We start from the raw sequence: 8,555 nt of genomic DNA on the forward strand, positions 1-8,555 counted from the left end.
CATTTTGTGTTTTTCTGCAGTTCAATTTTGCAGTTGTATTAAAACCCAGCGTTTTCATTCAATCGCAATTGATGTTGTGATTCAGTTATGAGTCAATGTAAAGGTGGGTACAGCCAACTGCTACTAAATTGGCTGCCCACATAATAGTAGCATAACAACTTTCACAAAAACATTTACAAAATAATTCATGAAAAATACTTAATCGGCTGGCAGATGCACTTTAATTGTAATGTGGTCTTGAAACACATCACAGAAATATACACTAGGAGTTTTTGTGGTGCGGTGGTAATGTCCCTACCTGTGAGGCAGAAGATTTGATTTCAAATCCTGCCTGTTCCAGAGATCCATCAAAATACATCTGACCAGCTTTATTAAATATCTATGTTTTGCATACAGTGTCTGTTATTAATGATTTCAGACATGCACAAGGAGATACTGGGACCACTAACCAAAACTTTGATTAAGGAGGTACTATATTTTAAGGGCATGTCCTAAAGGTGAGTTATGGAAAGATTGATGGTGCGCATAGAAAGACAAGGCACAGCCACCAGTGGTAGGAGCAACTGAAAAGGAGCTTGTGACTGAGCTAGAGAGAGACATGGTGCACGAGCTAATCCCAGCCAGGGCTATACTGTGGGGTGATGGTTAGCTGAGGAGAGATTGAAACCTCAAGTAGGATTTCTACTTCTGAGTACTACCCATTCTCAAAATGCCTGCTTGTAAACATCCAGTTGCGCATGTAATCACGGTGCTGCAGATGAATATGCTTTTGTACTTCGGGTTGATACAAGAATGATGGCCATTTGGAAGATACGTTGGCAGCATAGGCACATATCTCTGACACTTCCTCTTCCTCATAGATTCCAATGAATTCCTCAGCACTTATTGCCACACATAATTTCTCCAACAGATGGTGCTTCAGGCTTGAATTTGCAGCAGAGGATTCTACTTGGCAGCTTTAGTAAAGGAAGGCTCTTTGTTGCAGCTACATTTCATAGAGTTGGACACGAGTTAGTCATTATTAGAATTAATTCATTGTTCTCATCTGCATGTGTGGAAGTTTCTAACTAAGCCTATCACTAGGCTGCCAGTGGTACTCAATGACCTCTCATCACAGATAAACAAGAATAATGAAACTATAAACTCACCAATATCCATTCTTGAAATGTTACTTTTATTCGTCTACGATAGTGGCAGGTTTGAGGACACCTATGGCCATTCTAGGTTGGAGGTAAATAGCTTTGTCACTGAAATTGAAGATCCGTTTGGATACCCTACCCTTCTCTCCCACAGTGGCCCAGACAATTCCAAGAATGATAGCAAGTGGGATATCTGCTCCATGTGACATTAAAGCAAGGCCTGATCTTGACTAGTCGGTGAGAGGTGGCATGAGCCTTCAGTACCAAGATGTTGTAGGCAAATAAAAGAACAACCCAATTCCCTGTTACTCAAACAGTTCTGGGGTCCCTTACAGGCTGATGCACCTTGAGCAAACTCAAAGACTCCTGTGCTCCATCTACCAACTTTGATTAGATTAGATTCCCTACAGTGTGGAAACAGGCTATTTGGCCCAACAAGTGCACACTGACCCTCCAAAGAGTAACCCACCCGTACCCATTTCCCAATGACTAATGCACCTCACACTATGGGCAATTTAGCTTGGCCAATCCACCTAACCTGCACATCTTTGGATTGTGAGAGGAAACTGGACCACCCAGAGGAAACCCCCACGGACACTGGGAGAATGTGCAAACTCCACTCAGACAAGCCCCCAAGGCTGGGATGAAACCCGGGTCCCTGGCGCTTTGAGGCTGCAGTACTAACCACTGAGCCACCATGCCTTTGTAATGGGCTGCTCGCAGCAGATACCATATATCCTTTCTAAGGATGCCTGGCTATATCTTCATACATTTGACTGCAACACCATGCTTATTCCTGACGTCCTGACTCCAATGGAGTATTGACTGGATCCATTTGTTGCCAGCTACCTGGAGCCCTAGGCCATGGATGGTGTGAGTAAGGACAGAAAGAGAGAGTTTGGTGTAGCCATGACTGGGAGGTCCAAACCCGATGAAGCAGAGATCCAGAGGAGGGACTGAGACACCAATCAGCTGCAACTCCTCAGAAAGATGCTCATGATAAAGCTCCTGTGTAAATTCAGCATGATGTTTCTACTTTGGCAGTTTTCATGCTCACTGCAGGGCAAGTCCCTATCTCTCAATATAAGCTTTTTCTTAAATGAACCTCACCCTTACCTTGCTGTTGGTGGGAGGCTCAACCAGTTTAAAGTCTGGTGAGAAGTGAAGCCGTTGCAGTGGGATTGTGCTGAACACAACAGCAAATTAACCTAATCCCTTCTGCCTGCCCATGGTCATATCCCCTCCCACTCCTTGCTTATTCATGTGCATATCTAAAAGCCCTTAAACACCCCTATCGTATCTGCCTCCACCACCACCCCGTAGCAGCACATTTCAGGCACCTCTCACTCTGTGTAAAAAACCTGCTCCTCACATCTCCTTTGAACTTTCCCCCTCTAATTCTTAAATTCACACCTTCTAGTATTAGAAATTTCAACTCTGGGAGAAAGATTCTGACTGGCAACCCCATCTAGGCCTCTCATAATTTTACAAACTTCTATCAGGTCTCTCCTCTGCTGCTCCAGAGAAAACAAGTCCAATTTGTCCAGTCTCACTGTGGCTGTGATTATTGAAGGTAGATTTATCTGAAGTGCTGACCTTGCTTGTACAGCTCTGCTGTAGCTGTGTCTGTTTACTGCTCTCATCAAAACCCTTTATCAGAGCTTCAAAAATAAACTGGAATCTTCTTTGAACATCTGCACTTCCCAGCTTTTCCCAATGGGCTTTCTCACACAGATTATTCACTGTAGAAATTCACCAAGACTCTTTAGACAGCACCTTCCAAAGCCACGGCCATAACCATTTAAAAGGACAAAGGCAGCAGATACAGGATACACTGTCACCTGCAAGTTCCCCACAAGCTATTCACCATCCTGCCTTGGAAATATATTGTCATTTTTTTGTATCTATGGGCCAAAACCCTAGAATTCACTTCCTAATGCCATTGTGTATAAACCAAACAAACAGCAGTGATTCAAGAACACAGCTCACCACCACCTTGTCAATGGTAACTAGGGGCAAGCAATAGATGCTAGGCCACTAATGCCCACATCCCATGAATGACTTTTAAAAAAGATCAATTGAAACACAGTATAACTTCCTTATTTCCTCCCAGGGCTAATATTGTGACTCTTAAATGGAAGTATTCGTTCAGCTACCTTATTTTTCATATGGACAATGGAATGTTGGAGTTGTGTTCAGTAGAAAGTTGCTCAGGTGCGAAACACTTTATTTCATTCATGGGATATGGGTGTTGCTGGCTGGGTCAACCGTTATTGTCCATCCCTAATTGCCCATCAGAATGTATTGATGAGCTGCCTTCTTGGAATCCTATAGTATTTGGGATTTAGGTAATTGTTAGGAAGGGATTTCCAACATTTTGACCCAGTCTCATTGAACTAATGTGGCAGTGTGTATTCGGAAGGGGAACTAGCAGGGATGGTAATGTTTCCATCTAGCGGCAGCCATGTCCTAGATGGGAGAGGTCAGAAGCCTTGCAAAAAGCGCAAAAAGCATTTTCGCATTCTTCGGATAATGTGCTAACAATGTTGCATTTGGAAATTGCAATGTTTTTCGGCACACAATCCAATCTTCAGAATCCGTAGCCACTGGGTGGCAGTATTGGTCAGAAATCGAACTAGTGTGTGGGACTGCAACAGGGAACTTATTTTTATAATGAGATATGAGTGTCTCTTGGTAGACTGTTCCACTGCTTTATCTTCAGAAAGAAATATATGTTTGACATTTTGGGATGATCCCTGCTTATATAAGCTTATAAATATAACATAAATTGCTTATATTTCCCAGTGAATCTTTCTCCTGTTTTGCATTTGGAAGGAAACACTTTTTTGGACTTTCATTTGGGGTTTTGAAGGAGAAAAAAATAGTCACACCCTTCAGTCTGGAGATTGATGTGGCATGTATTCGGAACAGCACCATTTTAAATAGCAAACATATGGGTAATTCTGCAAAACTGTGAAGGTCAACATTTTGAAATTTACAGACATGATCTGGTATCTTACCATTAAAAGTCTTACGGAATGTGAGGTAGACCTTGTTAGAAGTTATTTAAAGCATCTCAACGGTTTGTTTTATAAAGACATTCTTGAACACATGATTAGAGTTGGCAGTCTCCAAAAAGAAAGCCCTGGAACCTGATCTACATAAAGAACAAGAAAAGTTTTGTGGTAAAAGCTTACATTAGCATTTTTACAAAAGTGAGAGATCCATCCAAATCATCAAATATATAGCTAAAAATTAAAATGCCTACAATTGTTGATGTTAAAATAAAAATATGTTCGATTCCATTTGTATTGGAAGGGGCTGGGCTTCAGCAGTCAAGTTAATTGAGGGCAATTCTTCTAAATAGCCAGTAGGGAACCCCTAAAGATTTAACTGACTTCTACCCGAAATCGCTGAGACCTCTCTCAGTCGTTTCACTAATTCGACTCATAAGGAAAAATAGTTTAAAATAGGTATTTAGAAGATCAACATTAACACTCATGTATAATTTCCACACTGGCAACCTCCTAATCAAATAACTCCCCTAAAGGGAGTACAGTGTTTTGGTAGAAAGAGAGGGAAAAGGTAGGAGATTGTCACTTGGTAATAGATTAACAGATTGACATAGTTCTACAGCGCAGCATCAGGGAGGAGAGAAAACAGAGTTAATGTTTCAGTTCCAGTATGTTTAATTATCAGAAATCTGTTACTCTGTCCACAGATGCAGCCAGACCTGCTGAGTTTCTCCAGCATTCTTGGTGGTTGTTTCAGATTTCCAGCATCCCTAGTATTTTGCCTTTATTCGACTGTTCTACATAGCATTGTGCACTTCTGGACAATGCTTAAACATATTTAAAACATTTCAGTTCAAATTTCCTCTCATGCTGAAGTTTTAAATAAAAGAAAATCCAGAGAGAATTGTTGAGCCGTCATATATTTTCTATTTATTTTGTTTTTTTTAAAGAACAGTCCAAAGATGTGCAGGTCAGGTGAATTGGCCATGCTAAATTGCCCGTAGTGTTAGGTGAAGGGGTAAATGTAGGAGAATGGGTCTGGGTGGGTTGCTCTTCGGACGGTCAGTGTGGATTTGTTCAGCTGAAGGGCCTGTTTCCACACTGTAAGTGATCTAATCTATCTAAGTTACCAATACTTGAAAGGATTTTTACATAAAAACTTTCTTATGGAATGTGGTTATTTTTGGCAATGTCAACATTTATTGACCAGAGGACAGTTAAAAGTCAACCACATATGCCAAATCTAGACCAGACCAGGAAAGGATGGCAGATTTCTTTCCTGAAATGAAGAAAGTAAACCAAATGGATTTGTATGACAATCAGCGATGACAACATAGTCACCATTAAGCTTGTTTCTTTTGGTTTAGTATTCTGAATTTTGAAAAATTATTTTAAACTACACCTCCTGCCCCATTGGGAATCAAACCCCTGGGTTACCAGCCAGTGGCATCACCACTATGCTGCCACCCCCTCCTGTTTAAAGTTGGGAGTGAGGATCTTACAGCATCCAACAATGAACCATATCACTTGTGCAATTAGAATTCAAAATCACAGGTTTCCGGTGATATCTAACCAATTTTAGTTCATTATTGAATGAAAGTGGCAGCTGTGTATCTCTGCACAGTTCAACCAAAAATTCCTGAAGAAGGGCTTATGCCCGAAACGTCGATTCTCCTGTTCCCTGGATGCTGCCTGACCTGCTGCGCTTTTCCAGCAACACATTTTCAGCTCTGATCTCCAGCATCTGCAGACCTCACTTTCTCCTCAACCAAAAATTATGTCTGACTGCTTTTGTGCTTCTTTGGATTTAATTCAGTTCATTAAATATAAATCTTTATCAGCAGACCATTCTATTAGTGACAGTTACATTAATTAATATTTACTTCAATGTTGCTTCTCGGGCACGACAACTGGATGGCGATTTGTAGCTCAGGTTGAGGTTCTGGATGTAAGTTTGCTCACTGAGTTGGAATGTTTGTTTTCAGACATTTCATCACCATTTAGGAAGCATCATCAGTGAGCCAGTAGGGCCATACCACCAGTGCTTCACTGGAGGCTCACTGATGATGGTACCTAATGTAATGACAAAATGTCTGAAAACAAACCTTCCAGCTCAGCGAGCAAACCTACATCCAAAACCATACCTGGATGTTGTTTGATCCTTTAGACTGTGCCATTTCTAAATCACCTAACCAGTACAGATTGAGGGTTTATTTGTACATCTTTGTGTGCTTGTAATATTGACTGAATTAAGGAGATCGTTCGGCCCATTGTGTCTGCACTGGCTGACAGAATGAACAATTCACTTTGTACCACTCCCCTGCCTTTTCCCAGTAACTCCTGTACATTCTTCCTTTTCAGATAATTAGTTAGCCCATTGGACCAAAGTTGTGGTGTTGACTTTTACATTGTATCAGAGTTCTTAGCGCCGTTAATCAAACAGATGTCAGTGATAGTTTAGTGGGATCTCATTTACGGGGTCAGTATCCAGTGATCCTTCACCAAAGGTTGCTCAAATGATCCCCAGGAAGCCCAGGGGGCACCTTATGGTGTTATTTGTCTTTGTTGCTTGTAATGTGAATATAGCAGGTATAATTATTAAGTTTGCAGATGACACCAAAATTGGTGGTGTAGTGGACAGTGTTGAAGGTTATCTCAGAGTACAATAGGACCTTGATCAGATAAGCCAAGGAGAGGCAGATGGAGTTTAATTTAGGTAAATGTGAGGTGTTGCATTTTGGTAATGTAAACCAGAGCAGGACTTATACAGTTAATGTTGGGGTCCTGCTGAACAAAGAGACCCTGTGATGCGTGTTCATAATTCCTTGAAGGTGGAGTTACAGGTAGACAGGATAGTGAAGAAGGCGTTTGGCACGCTTCCCCTTGTTGGTCAGTGCATTGAGTACAGGAGTTGGGATGTCATGTTGCAGCTATACATTGTTTTAGGCCACTTTTGCAACATTGCATTCAGTTCTGGTCTCCTTGCTGTAGGAAAGATGTTCTTAAACTTGAAAGGGTTCAGAAAAGATTTACAAGGATGTTGCTGGGGTTGGAGGGCTTGAGCTAGAGGGAGAGGCTGAATAGGCAATTTTCTCTGGAACATCAGAGGCTGAGATATGACTTTATGGAGGTTTATAAAAACGTGAGGGGCATAGATAAGGTGAATGGTCAAGGTCTTTTCCCTAGGTTAGAGGGCATGAGTTTAAGGTGAGAGGGGAAAGATTTAAAAGAGACCTAAGAGGCAACTTTTTCATGCAGAGGATGGTACGTGTATGGAATGAGCTGTCAGAGGAAGTGGTGGAGGCTGGTACAATTACAGCATTTAAGAGGCAGCTGGACGAGTAGGTGGATAGGAAGGGTTTAGAGGGATATGGACCAAATGCTGGCAAATGAGACTAGATTAATTTAGGATATCTCGTTGGCATGACGAGCTGGACTGAAGGGTCTGTTTCTGTCCTGTACATCTCTGTGACTCTATAATTATTTCTGTAACGAGGCACAAAGCTGCACGAAGGGCTATCTCTGCACTGTCCACCAATGCATTGAAAACTGGATTCAAGTATTGCAGACTGGCATCCTTCCTAACTGGACCCAAACCAACCACCACTCATCCATGCTCCACCTTCCGTATTTGTCTCTCTAATCCAGTTACCACTTCTTTCATCTGTTGCCTGACGTACCTACCACCTCAACCACATACCACTTCATCCACTCCACCTAGCAACCCACCCTGCTCATTCAATTTATTCACGACGATTAATACAGGACATTTGAATTTACCATTCAACAGCTAAAGCTAGAAAAAGAAAACAGGTATGTGCCATCTCCCCTGACTCTACAGCTCTACAGGGGAACTCCTGGTGGGATGCTGTAATCTAAGCGAAATACAAAGATCTGGAAAGAAATTTGGTGACTAGTACCTTTTCTCAGAACACTGAGGCCAGTGATTCTGCAGTTGGAAGCTCAAAGCAGCTCCACTCAATGATCAGACCATAATCTGCAGTTTTCAGGTTTGTTTTCAAATACAATGACCAAGAGACAATTTTCAGCTGTTTTATTTTCAATATGGGGCGGCACAGTGGCTCACAGTGCCTGTGACCCAGGTTCGATTCCCACCTCAGGCGACTGTCCATGTGGAGTTTGCACATTCTCCCTGTATCTGAATGAGTTTCCTCCCAGAGTCCAAAAACATGCAGGTGAGGTGAATTGGCCAAGCTAAATTGACCATAGTGTTGAGGGATGTGTAAGTTAGGTGCACCAAGTCAGGGGAGATGTAGAGTAGTAGGGGTAGGGGAATGGGTCTGGGTGGGTTACTCTTCAGAGGGTCGGTGTGGACCTGTTGGGCTGAATAGCCTATTTCCACACTGTAGAGATTCGATGATAACACTCTTTAGAAGGAACT

This window comes from Chiloscyllium plagiosum, chromosome 33 (genome assembly GCF_004010195.1).
Source record: "Chiloscyllium plagiosum isolate BGI_BamShark_2017 chromosome 33, ASM401019v2, whole genome shotgun sequence".
NCBI lineage: Eukaryota > Metazoa > Chordata > Chondrichthyes > Orectolobiformes > Hemiscylliidae > Chiloscyllium > Chiloscyllium plagiosum.